The 15451-nt window shown below is 33.7% G+C and overlaps 1 long non-coding RNA gene across 1 annotated transcript; it reads right to left on the bottom strand.

The window, feature by feature from the left end:
- Positions 1-6791: 6791 nt before the first annotated feature.
- LOC128240169 (uncharacterized) lies at positions 6792-12531 on the bottom strand. The gene is made up of 7 exons (XR_008262069.1): positions 12443-12531; positions 11404-11493; positions 10602-10677; positions 10175-10288; positions 9456-9528; positions 8289-8376; positions 6792-6908 (listed from the first exon to the last, which is right to left on the bottom strand). It is a non-coding gene; the product is annotated as an uncharacterized LOC128240169 (long non-coding RNA).
- Between the last annotated feature and the right edge of the window lie 2920 nt (positions 12532-15451).

The following is a 15451-nucleotide window of genomic DNA, read 5'->3' as shown; positions in this document are numbered from 1 at the left end:
CATATTCAACAGACTTGTATTTTATATCAAGGGAAGAAACTCTATGATCATAAAGGGAATTCATCTTAGAGGAGTTCCTAAACCTTTGTGTACTTGTCATCCACACTTATTTATATAAGTGAATATAACTAACACAAAGATCACAACCAATTAGACACAATTTGACAGCGTATATCGGCACAAGAATACACACCTAAATGCCACATTGCCGAACGAAAGGAAGTGATTATTGCTGTATACAGTTTTTTTTTACACGCAACACATACAATGTGTACAAAGATGTTAATACATGGAATGCAGACTACATATATGATACAAGATAAATAAAGGTAGTTCAACCAGTCTCTAAGGGTTCTAAATACTTCTTACTAATTCCAACAAAGTACTTTGGTATTTACATTCATTAACAATTCAAAATATTTAGTGCAAGCCAGGTAGATTTCGCACTGTGTTACAGATTGGCATGTCAAATTGCTCTCCTATTATAACTTTTCTTTGTTCATTCTCGTTCATAATAAATTTAATTCCAAAAATAATTACAATATTTCTGTTAACATACGGGAATTATCTTTTCCGTTCGTTATTGTTGACAGCAAAGGAGGTAATGGAATTCATCTCCAATTTCGTTTAGGTTACAAATACCTAGGATTTAGATGTTGAGCTGATTAGTAGGATTATAAATGTTGATATGAGTAAACTATTGGATTCGAGATTAAGAGAAGTTCAGATGCATAGCGTCCACGACGTAGAAAACTACGAGACAAATAATTAGGGTGATATGTTAAATTCGGAGTTGACTTGTCACATCAATTTTCAAAAACTCATACAGATGCAAGCGAACTGCTGATCAAACTTTTTACAACATTGAAAGGGAGACAACTGACATATCCAAGGCTAGTCACATTTTATGTTATATCATATCGCCACAAATAGGTCAATAACGAAACAAGTACATATTAAATATTCACGGACCTAGTTATTAACCATTATATATGTATTATTGCACAATGTGTTTTGTTCAGTTGGGTAAAATATATATTGAATATTGTAATTGTAAAATATCTAATGTTACATATGAAATCATTTCAATCAATTCAGTGACCAAATGAATTACTGTGATTATAGTAAATGCTTGATATAACAGATTAAAATCCTTCCAGCAAAGCCTTATTTGGTTACATGTTTGTAAAATGTCAGGACTTTACACCATCAGATGCCTTAGATAGATGAGATTTATTAAACACTAATCTACATAGAATGTCAATTGAAAAATGGTGCATTGTTTCTATAAGAACATGCAAGGCTTAGCCAATGGTTACCGCAGTTAATCAAGTAAGCAATGACACACTCTCTTCCATTGCATTTGTAATTAAGTTTGGACGAAACTGACATAATGAATAAATTGGGTAAAACTGTTATAACTGCTATACAATAAACGGGGAAAGATGTTACAAATTAAGTACTGAATTATCTTGCCTCTTGATGAAAATTCAACGCCAATTGTCAACCGTTGGATGTCATAAATTTAACAACACAATTTAGTTAAGGTTCATTCATTCATTCTAGAATAATATACATGTTAATGAATGTTTAAGTTAAAATGACAATGACAACTTCATGATATTTACCTGACAACCCAGGAATACATCTTCACAGGAATATTCCAATGTGATCTCCAGATCATTGACTCAGTGTTGAATACATGCACACTACCTGAAGGAGACCATTTGCAATTAAGATACACTCTCATATACATCATTTAAATTCATATTCACTTAGTTTAATAGACACGTGACGTAGGGTTTAACGTTTATGTATGATATCAAGCCCGTATATCCATATATATACAAGTATCTTTATGTAGCGTCGGGTAAATGATAACAAGAAACACAACCTCAATGGGCTATTTTCTGACGCGAATAAGAAAAACCAAACTTAACAATGAACTGGTGACATGGAAATAAAGGCGTATAGTTTTAAATATTTACGTATTGAAAAAGGACTTACACAGGCCATTTCTATTTATATTTATGCAAACAATTTTAAAAAATAAGATTGATTAGAGCACTGTATAGAATAAAAACATCAACTAGTTTGTTTTTCGAGTTTAAGACCAGTTCACACGTGCACGGTTCCACTAATTGACAAACCACTGTAGTGGTTAGCTCTTCAAGAGAATAAATTTAGGATAATTATAGTATACATTTTAAACAGCAAAGATTGTAAGTAGCAGTATGTAAATGGAAAATATAGCATGGTATTGTAGTGTAGTTAGTAAAAGAAAATGTTATTAATTTCTTTTTTGTTTAAGCGTACAAGAGGGATCAGCCCTGGTGGGGGATAAGACTCCTAAATTCTATGTAGATTTGGAAGCGCCTTAATTCCTTTGGGAGGCTGTTTCATATCTGACTGGCCTCGAGGTGGATAGAGTTCTTCACATATTTACTTTTTTATACTGAAGGCACATTTACACAGGTTTCATAACTTATATTAAAATGACTTGCCTTAAATGCTTCAAGGGTTTGAGCATATTATGAGGAGATACCGTACAGACATTTGTAAGTTTTAATAGCGATGCATCTTAATTTGTTCGTATGTAATGTTTGAAATTGAACTATGAAGAAGATTTTCATAAGTTGGGGTGTAATCATTGAAGAGTATTTTCAAATCTTTATATTGATTTTAATTACAAAGTACTTTGTGTTGGTCTTGTTATAAAAATACCAAACTAAAGAGAAAGTAATTGAAATAGGATATGATAATAGATTTTAAAATGACAAGCGTAGTATTGATTGTCAGAAATCTGCATTTTCTTTGAAAGACTTTTAGTTTTTTAGCTGATTTTTGTACATTTTTGAAATTTTGGCATCAAAATTTAATATTTTTTTCCTCAACGCCTTACCGTTTAATTTGCCCTTTACAAACTTACGAAATTTGAAATGCTCTATTTTTGTATTTCTTTAACAGACTTTGAGCCAAATGAAGTTAACTGACTGTTACTTACTTCTTCAAGAGTGGTTTAAAAACATCAGGATTTTATCACACACATTAAGGGTATTGTCATCAGCAAAATTATACAAGGCTGCCTTATTGATAAAGTAGAACATGGAAAGGAAGTATAAGATTAGAGAGCTTTATATTGATTCCTGTGACACGCCTACCAGATGGAGTACCGCTCACAGGTAATTTGACCAAGTTTGACCAGTTGTATTCTGTTTGTTAGATAGCTTGGCATCAGTTAATATGCTGGGGCTGAGAGACTATATGCATATTGCTTTTTCTAAGATCAGATCAAAGGGTAGAAAGTCAAATGCTTTTGATAGGTCCACTAAAACTTATTTGTTCTCATGAAGGTTTTTATCAGTCTTCCACCACGCTCACAGGGCATTTTGAAATATCAAATGACTTATCAGTAGTCTCACTAGTGACCCGTTCATATAGCTCATTCAAAAATATAAAGTCTTGTGGATGTATATTATAAAATTTCGGGCTTAAATTAACATCTTGGCAATTTCAGACACCTTCAGTTAGGTGAAGCCAATCCAACCCCTTGCTCCTTTCAGAAGGAAGTTAGACCTAACTGCATCTAGTACCTGCTTGTCCTTAAACTGCAGTCCTGTCCAATGTTCATCGCAGCGGTCTATGGAAGGCAACTTTACTTTTGATGGATGGATATAATGTCGTTCACATTTAGACCTTCCAGTCTGTCAAAGAGAGCAACAATACTGTGAAAACTTAGAAAATGCTTCAATAGTCATCAATTAGAGTGTGAGCTGACTAATTATATATAAAATAACCAAGAACTTCGCATTGACTTTTAATTGCCACAATAAAGTAAATGCACTCATGCCTCTCAACTACAAAACACTTAACCTGCAATACAATAAGACGAAATATTTTAGTGCTGAAGTATACTTGCGAATGGTTTTATCAAATGCACATATATATTGCAGGTAGATCAAAAGTTTTAATGCAATAAATGCAAATTAGTTCACTTTGGCAGTTACTACTGTCAATTCCTTATTCTGCCACGGAAGGTGGCTTAACTGAGAACTCAATGTGACCTTTTCCGTAAACAATGCAGCATTTCAGACAATTCAAAACAAATTTGTAAACCTAAACCACATCATTTTCCAATCGCCAAAGTAAAACATGTATCACTGTTTACTCAATTTAGACCATACACAACTAGGTTAACTGTAATACACTATCTAATGTGCACTTTTAAATGACAAAAAAATCTTCTAGCTATCTACCTGTGATTTTGGTACTTGCTGGACTACCAAGGACCAGTCCTGCTAGGAAGAGCCCCATGTTACCTCCATATCAGGAATATAATGGAAGAAGTCTGCTCATATTCCTCTATCTGAAAGAGAAAGAATTGCACTTATGATTAAATCGTTAGACACAAATATCGTTTAAACTAAGTTAAATACAAAATTAATATGAAGATTAATCTCTTAATATCAGACTAAGGGAGACAACTATAATTACAGATTAACACTGCCTTAAATTGTCACATTCCAATGCTGTGTTTTAAACATTCTGCACCTTCTCTCAATCAATAAAATCAACACCAAACTTAACGGCTGTCCTTTGTCCTTAAATGTTTTTTTTTCCCATAGCGGTGCATGTAGCTGGGCACTTTTGAAATTCTTGGTGTGCAGCATAAAAAAGTCAAGGCAACTATTATATTTCAGATAATGTGCCAACATTTAAAAAAATGCCTACAACGAAGCAATTGGAATATTTGCTTTAAATTATACATGAATAAATTCAAAAACTATTCCAACCTGCATTTCCCCTTTTTTAAACGGAAAAGCCCAAGCTGGATCGGAATGCAATTGCAATGTGATGTTGGTCTTCAACTTACTGCATGCAAAATACCTAAACGCCAGGCATCTACTTTCATCCTTCATGTAAATGCTTACCCTAGTGGTTTGATTTTCTAAACAAAGGGGGTTGAAATGCCTCAAAGTTAAATATCTATGACATATCTATAATTTTAGAGTCATGAAATGTCTCTAACAAGTAGCCAGTGTCCAGACAAGTTAGTAAACTAAATTGTAAATTTAATTTTGTATTTCTTCTGTAACAATTTAAGTCTTAACCCCACAAAATAACATTTAGTTTTTATGCATTGTAAATCTTGTTTACCGCAAAAATCAGTGATTGTAAGCATGAAAACAGTGTTGTACAATTGATGTTGTCAATTTCTCTACTCTAGAATGCTTAATCACACTAGGAAGAAAATACTAAAAGGCATTTTTTCCAATACAAGTCTCAATAAATGACAAATGGTGACCAGGTTAATAAAGTAAGTTATAAGAAATATTTGTTTTTATAATGGATTTACACACCAAGTTCTGATATAAATCCGCTGGTGTCTCATGGTTCTAAAACCGATGGGAATCTTATGTGTTAATAGCACAAATAACAATAACGTCTCGTACCATTATCTACATTCCTTCATGTATAGCTTTATGACGTCAAACTGTGACCTACCTAGACATATATTTTCATTTCTGCAAAATGCCGGACAACCGTAAACATCATCCTGCCAGGAAATGCATCTTTCGACCTCAATGTTAAGGGATCAGTGTGGTTCGTATTCTTTTTGAAATATCTGAAAAACTAGTTGAGCATTAAAAATTCAAACGCAAGGTACAATTACCTTTTCAGTCTTAATGGTCATGTAAACGGAAAATATACTAGTATTAATGTAAGTGTACATTCTGCAGTTTCAATCTTCAATTAAACAAGTTTGCAGTTTAAATGACACCAGGTTTTTGGATTTTAAATCCCCAAAAATGTCTGATCTTACCAGCAACCAATATCTGTTTGTCTTTAATCTTCAGATTCACCATCAACATCACTCTAAGAGAGACCACTGCGATACCACACTTACTAACTGTTATTGATTGATCAAATCTCGTCACACTTCGTATGTTGTTCACGCTTCTGTGAATCAATGAAAGTAATATAAACATTCGGCTTATGATTGTGTAATTCTACAGAAGATTACTTGTTTTATTTAAGTAGCCTGTAATGGAATTTAATGTAACGGACACATTGCAGTTCGTAATCAAATATTTTAAATGCAAACAAAAGTCGTTTGTTGACTTACTTATCTTGACACTTATCTAAAATATATCCGACTTGAAAGACATCCGACAATTTGGCTGAAAGTCTAGAAATGTGTTACTAAGTATCTATAAAAAGTACAAATAAATACACCATAACCCCTATGAAATGTCTGTTAATAATGCCGTATTGTCCTCAAACTGCAGTATCTTTGCGTTCAAGCAATCGAAGGGAAACAATTGCTATGTTGTTTTGAAGAAACGGAGGCTGTTAACTTTCCTAGTGTCCACATCATACCACCTCGTCGGTCTAGCAATTAAGGAACAAAATGAACAAAGGCATCAAAAAGTTTCACAACATTGTCATTTAATGTGAAAAAGGCCTTTCTTGGAAACAGATCAAGCAGGTGGACACAGCTATCAATTTTTAGTGGGTAGTGACCGTCTCCGTGGCCTAGTGGTTAAGCGTCCGCTTACGGAGCGGGAGGTCGTGGGTTCGATCCCTGGCCGCGTCATACCAAAAGACGTTAAAAATTGGTACAAGTAGCTCCCTTGCCTGGCGCTTGGCATTTAAAGGGTAGTGCTTGGAAAAGTGGTGTACTCAGTACTGGTTTAACCCAGGAAAGTTGTACCCCATGTATCGGTGCTTTACACCGAGCACGTAAAAGAACCAAGGGGTCTCTTCGAAAAAGAGCTAGGGTATCTCACCCGGACTTCCTTGTATCCCACCACTGTCTCTTCAGCGTGCTGTCCCTTCAGCAAAAACAAAGGACCCCATTGGAAATAAGTGCTTGCACTTTCATGGGTTATCCTTGACCGCAAGGTCTGAAGAAATACATACAAACATAGTCTCAAATGGGATGAAGACAACAATAAGTAAACAATGAAACAAGCCAACAATAAATAAACATTTGTATTTTGTCATAGTTTGAAATCTACCGAAACATTTTAACATCGAGAGATCTAATGCACACAAAATAAATACGGATGAGACATCTACTGTCAAACAAGAAGAACATGAAGCCATGATATCGTATTTCAGAATTGTTTCATGTATAATATTATAACTATATGAATTGGTTTATGCTAGCTTAAAATCACCCCAAAGATGGATTGCACTTATTACAATTATTGAAATAAAGATAGCTTTAAATTAAATGTTTGATTACTGCGTAAAATAGCCTGCAGAAGGCGATACTCCAAGAAAGGTTACAATGACACAAAACTTGTCATTAAACAAAGATATTATTGAAATAACAACTGGCCTTCTTCTGGTAAATAAAATTTATTTAATGGACATGATTCAGGTATAAAATAACACTTCAAACCACTAGTTCTCACCCTTAAACTACCTTTGTTCGCAATACAAAAATAAATATGATTCACGTACATATCAATGTCTTTATTGTCCTTCCCCTCGAACTTTCAAGATTAAAATCAATTCTTTGGAGTCGATGATACTATCAGCAAAAGAGTATAAATATATTTTTCTCTGTATTGAAATTTTACGCAAATATTATTGTTAGTTTTTAACCAGGTTTTCACCGAAAACCGGGTTATAAGAATGAGGTTGTCGTTGGGGCGGGCGTCAAACATTGGTTTCTGTTCAATAACTTTAGTTAGCATTGATAGATATTGATGAAACTTGGTGTGTAGGTAGCTTATGGGAAGAGCTAGCTTGGGATTGCTTTTGAGGGGGTTGGGCTAAGGTCAAGGTCACTGTTAGTAAAAATTTAAAAATGGTTTCTGTCCAATAACTTTAGTTAGCATTGATAGATATTAACGAAATTTTGTGTGTAGGTACTAGTAGCTTATGTGAAGAGCAAGCTTGGAATTTCTTTTGAGGGGGTGGGGTCAAGGTCACTGTTACTAAAAATAGAAAAAATGGTTTCTTCCCAATAACTTTAGTTAGCATTGAAAGATATTGATGAAATTTAGAGCGAAGGTAGCTTATGTAAAGAACTAGCTTGGGAGATGGGGTCAAGGTCACTGTTAATAAAAATAGAAAAATGTTTTTTTCTGCCCAACAACTTAGTTAGAATTGATGGATAGTGATGAATCTTAGTGTGAATATAGCTTATATGAAGCTGCAGATTGAACTTGCTCATACAACAAATTAATTAGCTATAATTTCTGATTGCCCATAACAAAAACCTGGTTTCGTCGCATTGCGGCGCTTCTAGTTTTACCTGAATTGACAAATACCTATGCTTCTGATTCATGTCGGACAAACCATGACCACATGCTGCTAGAGAGCACCCCCTGTGATCTTCGGAACTGGAGCCTGTGTTGTCTGTTTAAATATATTAAAAAGAACTGTTTTACTGATGATTCAATCGAAACACACAATTATCTCCTAAACAAACAAATATATACACTATGGAAAACAACAATTTTGAATCATGAGTTGAACAGGACACTTGCCTACTACTAAAATATATAAAGGCTAGGACAAATATAAGCCGGTCAACAGATTGAATGTGCACAAATGACTGCACTACACCCCCACAACACACTCACACACACATACACATACACATAAATGTCGGTAAAACTGAAGCCAATACTCATGATGGAGGTGATCTTCTTAACATACATGAAATAAATCAATCGCCCGACTCAAGAACTTATTTACTCTAAAGAAACATGTAACTTGAACAGTAATGTCACACGTGTTTGAAATAGAACAATAAAATGGAACACTTCATCAAGTCTATCTGGTGGATTTATAGCAGGTTCATGCTTAAAAACTATATTTGCAGTCGCTAGCAAAATAGTTTTCTATTTTTCAACTTTAATTCATGTCTGTATATACAGGTCGAAGAGAGACAACTGCGATATCGGCTATAAATAACCAATGATTTACACAGTTGGATGTACTGAATTCCATTTTTAGGGGAATTATCGGATAAATCAAACTGTCAAACTGTCTTGGTTAAAGGAGAAAATTCAGGTTGGTTTAAAAGATCAATTCATATATATCTAAAATGTTCCACATTTTGAACCTATAAGAGGAAACTGGTTTTAAAAAGAACCAGGATATAACAGTAAAACGAAGCCAGTGTTCTTAAATTAACAATACTCCGTCCCCATACACTTTTTCTGTGTCATGTATAATCCAAAAGTGTCATTAAATATCATGGCTACACTAAATGATATTATAAATGTAAGTTATAACCTCAACCATTACCTTTTTTCTCAAAATTTAGATCATAAGTTAAACAACGGTTAAAGCGAGACAACTTTGGTACAGCCAAGACAGACTACAGGCGTATCTCATTCCGAGGTATTTTATTCGGCATACCATTCCATCTGAATGTCAAATGAAAAAAAAATGAAAAAACATTTATAATTTTAGTTTTTAACCATCACCTTCAATAAGTTAGTTTTCTCTCCAAAGCAGTGCAAGCAGCTAAATACAGCTTTTAACTTCTGGGTCTATAGGCTGAAGTTAAACGAGACAATAATTTAATTAATGCTATTAAGCATCTTTTCTCAAACAGATTGCTTTTCAAATGATAACAATGGATTTTATTTCAAAAATTTCTATCCGACATTCATTCTTTACCGTCAGAACTTTCAACGAAGATAACAGTAAAACACCCAAATGCAATGTCCCGCGTTTCTTCAACTTAATATGCAGGCAAGGCATGTACATTCAGTGTATTTTAGTTTATTAGTTTTAATATCATATTTGTCAGAGAATGGAAAAAAGCATATCAAATGTCACCGTAATTTGAGTTGAAAAGGGTTATCTGTTTGCCCTGAATATCACTGAATTTGTGTTTTTTTAACTTCGAAAAACGATTAACCATTCTTCAGAAAGCAATCTAATGAATTCAACTATTTCACATCTATTTCAATCTTAGAACAACTGCTCATTTGTTATAAAATGAATATATTTTTCAAATCAAATTGTTACATTTTAAATCTTCAAAACTCCCATATAGCTTGTAGAATTAATATTAACATTTTAGTGTCTAAAGCACGATCAGCAATATGCTATCATTTTTTATCTCACTATTTTATTTTGCCCTTATACTCAATATTTTGCAAACATGATTGTACTTTTAACTGCAAACTACATCTACCTTTGATTAAGGTTCATGCCGGACATCCCTGAACCGCAAGCTGCCAGAAAGTGCCCCTTGTGACCTTTAGAATTCAGTGTTGTCTGCTCGTTTCCATCTTAAAACTAATCTCTCCTACAAAATATATATGTAAACTTAGTGAAACAGGAGAGTTGAATAATTATATAAACTGAGATTAACAGGAATTATGTTGAATTATGTATAATGTATCTTTTAAGACAGGACACCCTACGAGTAGCCATAATGGGAGGGAAGCAAGCTTTATTTAGCTAATATAAAACGCTTGGGCAATTTTAGAACACTGTCAATAATGTCAAAAGTCTGTAAGTGTTAAACTGGTTGTGCTAAGCCAATTGGAAGCTGAAATGCTTTAAAATATCTACTCTACTACCCCACGATAAATGTCGGTTCTTAATGTTACCAATACCTTAAGCTCGGTATGATTCCCTTTACATCACCAGTGACACTATTTTCATTGATCCTCAGATCCTGTGGCCAACTGTCTGTCAGTAAATAAATGCAACACCATTGAAAACATTTCAAATATGCTTTACGAACTTAGTTGTTAATCATCATATTCAATTAGGGTTGATTTTTTTCCAAAATAATGCATATAAAGCTAAATATATATCAGCCGTTCATGTTCAACAACATTATATAAAGTGAGTACAACGACCATATTACAGATTATAACCTAACTTTTTTGGGCATTTGTTGTTCTTGTTATTGCTGTCTGGAAAACTGAGAACCTCATCCTAACATAAAATTTCGTATGTGGAAAAAAAATATTCACACATATAAACACATTTTGACACCTTTTCAAAGAATCATTAAGTTAAATACGAACGTAACATTATAGTTTGAAACTTAATTATGAACGGAAACCCATTTAGCATGTAGATGCTTAAGAAGAATATACATATGCAGAAGGTAGCGAAAAGAGCAACACATTTTCTATTTTGTAAAATACCGAAAGAAAAACTTGGCATAGGGGATAATTTAGTTCAATAAACACAAAATCACTTTACCACGAACAATTTCAAACAGTGGTTGTCAAATATACTTAAACCCATTTATCCTTGTCTATTGACTGCCGTACTTTAGTTTCGTTTCTTTTCGTAACGGTAGTCAAAGGGAGACAAATGCAATCTTGTTTTCACTAAACGAAGCTAAATACAAGCAATACAATTATAACAACTATAAAATGATTCACAAACTTAGTCATTTACCGTTGCCTACAATGTGAGAAAGGTTTGTCGATGGATAGCGCAGGTAGGTGGACAAAGCTATCAGTGCATTTCAAGTTATTGGTTAAAAACCTGAAATGAGATCCAGACAACAATGAGAACATATATAATAAGCCAACTACATATGTAAACATAGACATTCTCGTAACATTTAAATGTTGTTAAAGTGATTTTATCTACAATCTCTCAAACTGTTTACCATCTAGTGACAAATCTACTTTGTCTTTGAAGGATTTCCAGTTGTTAAGCTGATTTTGTACATTTTTGAAATCTTGGCATCAAAATTTAATAAATTATTTACCTCATCGCCCTAACGTTTAATTTGCGCTTCACAAACAATAGTGAATTATGTATATTGAATTGCTCTATTTCTTTAACAGACATTGGGCCAAATAAAGTTTAATTAATGTTACTTTCTTCTTCAAGAGTGGTTTAAAAACATCAGAATTCCATCACACACGTTGAGAGTATTGACACCTCCATAATTATACAATGCTGCCTTATTGATAAAGTAGAATATGCCATTAAGAAAGATGCTGAAGTCTAGAGGGCCTTATATTGCTTTTTGTGGCAATCCTTTCAGGATGGATTCCCACTCACAGGTAATTTTACCAAGTTTGACCAGTTGTATTCTGTTTGTTAGATATGTTTGCATTATTTTACATGCTGGGATTGAGAGACCATATGCATAATATTTTTTCTTAGATCTATATATCATAGGGCAGGCAGTCGAATTCTTTTGAAAGGGCATTTTGACATCCATATGTTGTTCTAAAAGTTGTCAGGTTGTGACATGAGTATGAAAACGATATCAAAATATCAGTTGCTCACAAATGACCCATTCATATAACCCATTCAATAACATAAACCTTTGAGGATGTATTGTATGCAATTCGGGTTTTAATCTTGGCAATTTAAGCCACCTTCAGTTTGGTTAAAACAATATTAAGAGAGATACACAACAACCAATCCTAACCCTCTCTAGGTTTAGCAGGAAGTTAGTCCTATCTAAAACTAATACCTGATTGTCCTTAAACTGCATTCTTGTCCTATGTTCATCGAATGGTCTAAGGGAGACAACTAAGATAACTTTTGATGGATGGAATGTCGTTCACAGTTTGATGTTGTGTCTCCAGCATATCACCTACCAGTCTGTCAAAAAAGAGCAACACTACTGTGACAAGGTAATAAAGTTAAGACAAGAAAACAATGAAATTAATTGAATTAGCCCAAGATGCTTGAATGCTCATCAATGAGAGAGTGCGGTTACTAAAATAACCAAGAAATTGGCATTTCTTTAAATTGCTACAGGAGAACCATGCATTTATCCATCCGAAATTTACAAAACAAAACCTTATCTGAAATACAATGTGACGAAATCTTTTAGTGATGAAGACAAATACATTCGAAAGGTGGTATCAAATACATATATTGCCATTAAATCAAACGTTTTAATGAAAGAAAAGCATATTAGTCGTGTGTTGACGCTCTTGCTGTCAATTCCCTCTTCTACCATGGAAGGTGAGGAGTTCAATGTAACCGTTTCCGTTAACAGTATTGCAGTAATCAAGACAATTTAAAACAAATTTGTAAACATAAACCCCATCATTTTTCAATCACTCAATCCGATCACTCTTTCATGTGCAACCTTAAATGACAATAAAAGCTCCACATGTAACTGTTTTGAAATTAGCTCTTGCCCAAATGCATCACATGTGTCTAGCTATATACCTGTAATTTGGTGTTTGCCGGACTACAAAGGACCAATCCTGCTAGGAAGAGCCACCATGTTACCTACATATCAGGAATATAATGGATGAAGTCTGCTCATGTTCCTCTATCTGAAAAAGAAAGAATTGCACTTACGATTAAATCGTTAGACACATTAATTTTAAGACTCAAAAATCGTTTAAACTAAGTTAACTACAAAAGTACTAAGAGTTAGAAAATTTATTCAAGATGAAAACAAAAAAATGAAAACTACAGGGACAAGCGCAGCAGTCGACAATTCAAATATAAACCTTGTTTAGGGGTACAAGGCATGGACCCAAATGACAATGAACAGGTGACACAAACCTATCAACAACGGTTTGAGTAAACGGATTGTTTACAAACTTATTCATATCCCTTTGAATGATAAATGTTTGTTCCAAGACCGGTGCATGTTACTGGACACTTTTCAAGTTATTGATGCGCAGCAAGGAAAAGTCAAGGCAACTATTATATTTCAGATAATTGGCCAACATTGAAACGAAGCCTACAACGAAGAAATTAGAATATTTGCTTTAAATTACACATGAATATTAAAAACTATTCCAACTTCTATTTCCCCTTTTTCAAACAAAACAGCCCAAGCTGGAGCATAATGCAATGTTCTGTTGTTCTTCAACTTACTGTATGCAAAATACCTAAATGCCATGCATTTACTTTCACCTTTCATGTAAATGTTAACCCTAGTGGTTTGATTTTCTAAACAAAAAGAGGTTTGACATGCCTCAAAGTAAAATATTGATGACATATCTATTATGTAGAGTCATGAAATGTCTCTAATAAGTAGCCAGTGTAAAAAATTATTGTGTATATCTTCTATAATATCTTAAGTCTTAATTGACATCTAGTTTTAATGCACTGTACAATCTCGTTTACAGCAACCATCAGTGATTTTAAGCATAAAAACAGTGTTGTAAAATTGATGATGTCAATTTCTCTTCTCTAGTATGCTTAATCATATTGACATTGCCAGACAAAGTTTTAATTCTAAACTGTTGTTTTTTTCAATACAAGTCTTAATAATTGCAAACTTGTGTCTAGATAAATAAGTTATAACAAACATTGGTTTTGTAAATGGATATACCAACTATTTGTCTGTGGACATAGCTTACACATTAAGTTCTGATATAAATCCCCTGATGTCTCATGCCATTCTAAAACTGATATTAATCTTTTGTATTAACAGCACAAATAACATTAATGTTTCGTAACATTATCTGCATTACTTCAGGTGTAGCTGTATGATGTCAAGCTGTGACCTACCTAGCCGTCTGCATTTCTGGTAAATAACGGACAACCCGGAACACCATCCTGCCAGGAAATGCCTCTTCCGACCTCAATGTTAAGGGATTAGTGTGGGTCGTCATATGTGACATATCTGAAAAACTAGTTTTGCATTAGAAATTCAAACGCAAGGCACAGTTACCTTTTCAATCTCAATGGTCATGTAAACGGAACAAGTTACTGAAGTATTAATGTATGTGTACATTAAGCAGTTTCAATCTTCAATTAAACAAGTTGGCAGTTTAAATGACAATGACATTTTGGTTTATAAATCACCCCCCTCCCCCCCAAATGTCCAATTTTACCAGCAGCCAATATCTGCTTGTCTTTAATCTTCAGATCTAAAATCAACATCAGTCTAAGGGAAACAACTGCGATACCAGAAAGAACACTTAATGTTATTGATTGATCAAATCTAGTGACACTTCGTTCGTTGTTCACCTTTCTCTGAATCAATAAAAGGAATATAAACATTCGGCTTATGATTGTGTAAGAACCGTATTTCTACAGAAGATGACTTGTTTTATTGAAGTAGCCTGGGTTGAAAAATGTAATTTAATGTAATGGACACATTGCAGTTTTTAATATGTTAAATGCAAACAAAATCACTTTGTTGACTTACTTATCTGGACACTTATTTAAAATTTATCCAACTTGAAAGACATCCGGCAATTTGGTTGAATGTCTAGAAATGTGTTACATAGTCTCTATATAAAAAGTCAAATAAATACACCACTGCCCCTATGTTATGTCTGTAAATAGTGCAACCAATACCTTATTATTCTCAAACTGGAGAATCTTTGCGTTCCAGCAATCAAAGGGAAACAACTGCGATGTTGTTTTGACGAAACGAAGGCTGTTAACTTTCTCGTGTCATCAGCATACCACTTCATTGTTCTGGCAATTGAGGCAACAAAACAGAATATTATAAAAATGTTTCACAAATTTGTCATTTAATACGAAAAGGCTTTTCTCG

This window comes from Mya arenaria, chromosome 7 (genome assembly GCF_026914265.1).
Source record: "Mya arenaria isolate MELC-2E11 chromosome 7, ASM2691426v1".
NCBI lineage: Eukaryota > Metazoa > Mollusca > Bivalvia > Myida > Myidae > Mya > Mya arenaria.
This window is presented reverse-complemented; position numbering and strand designations above follow the sequence as displayed.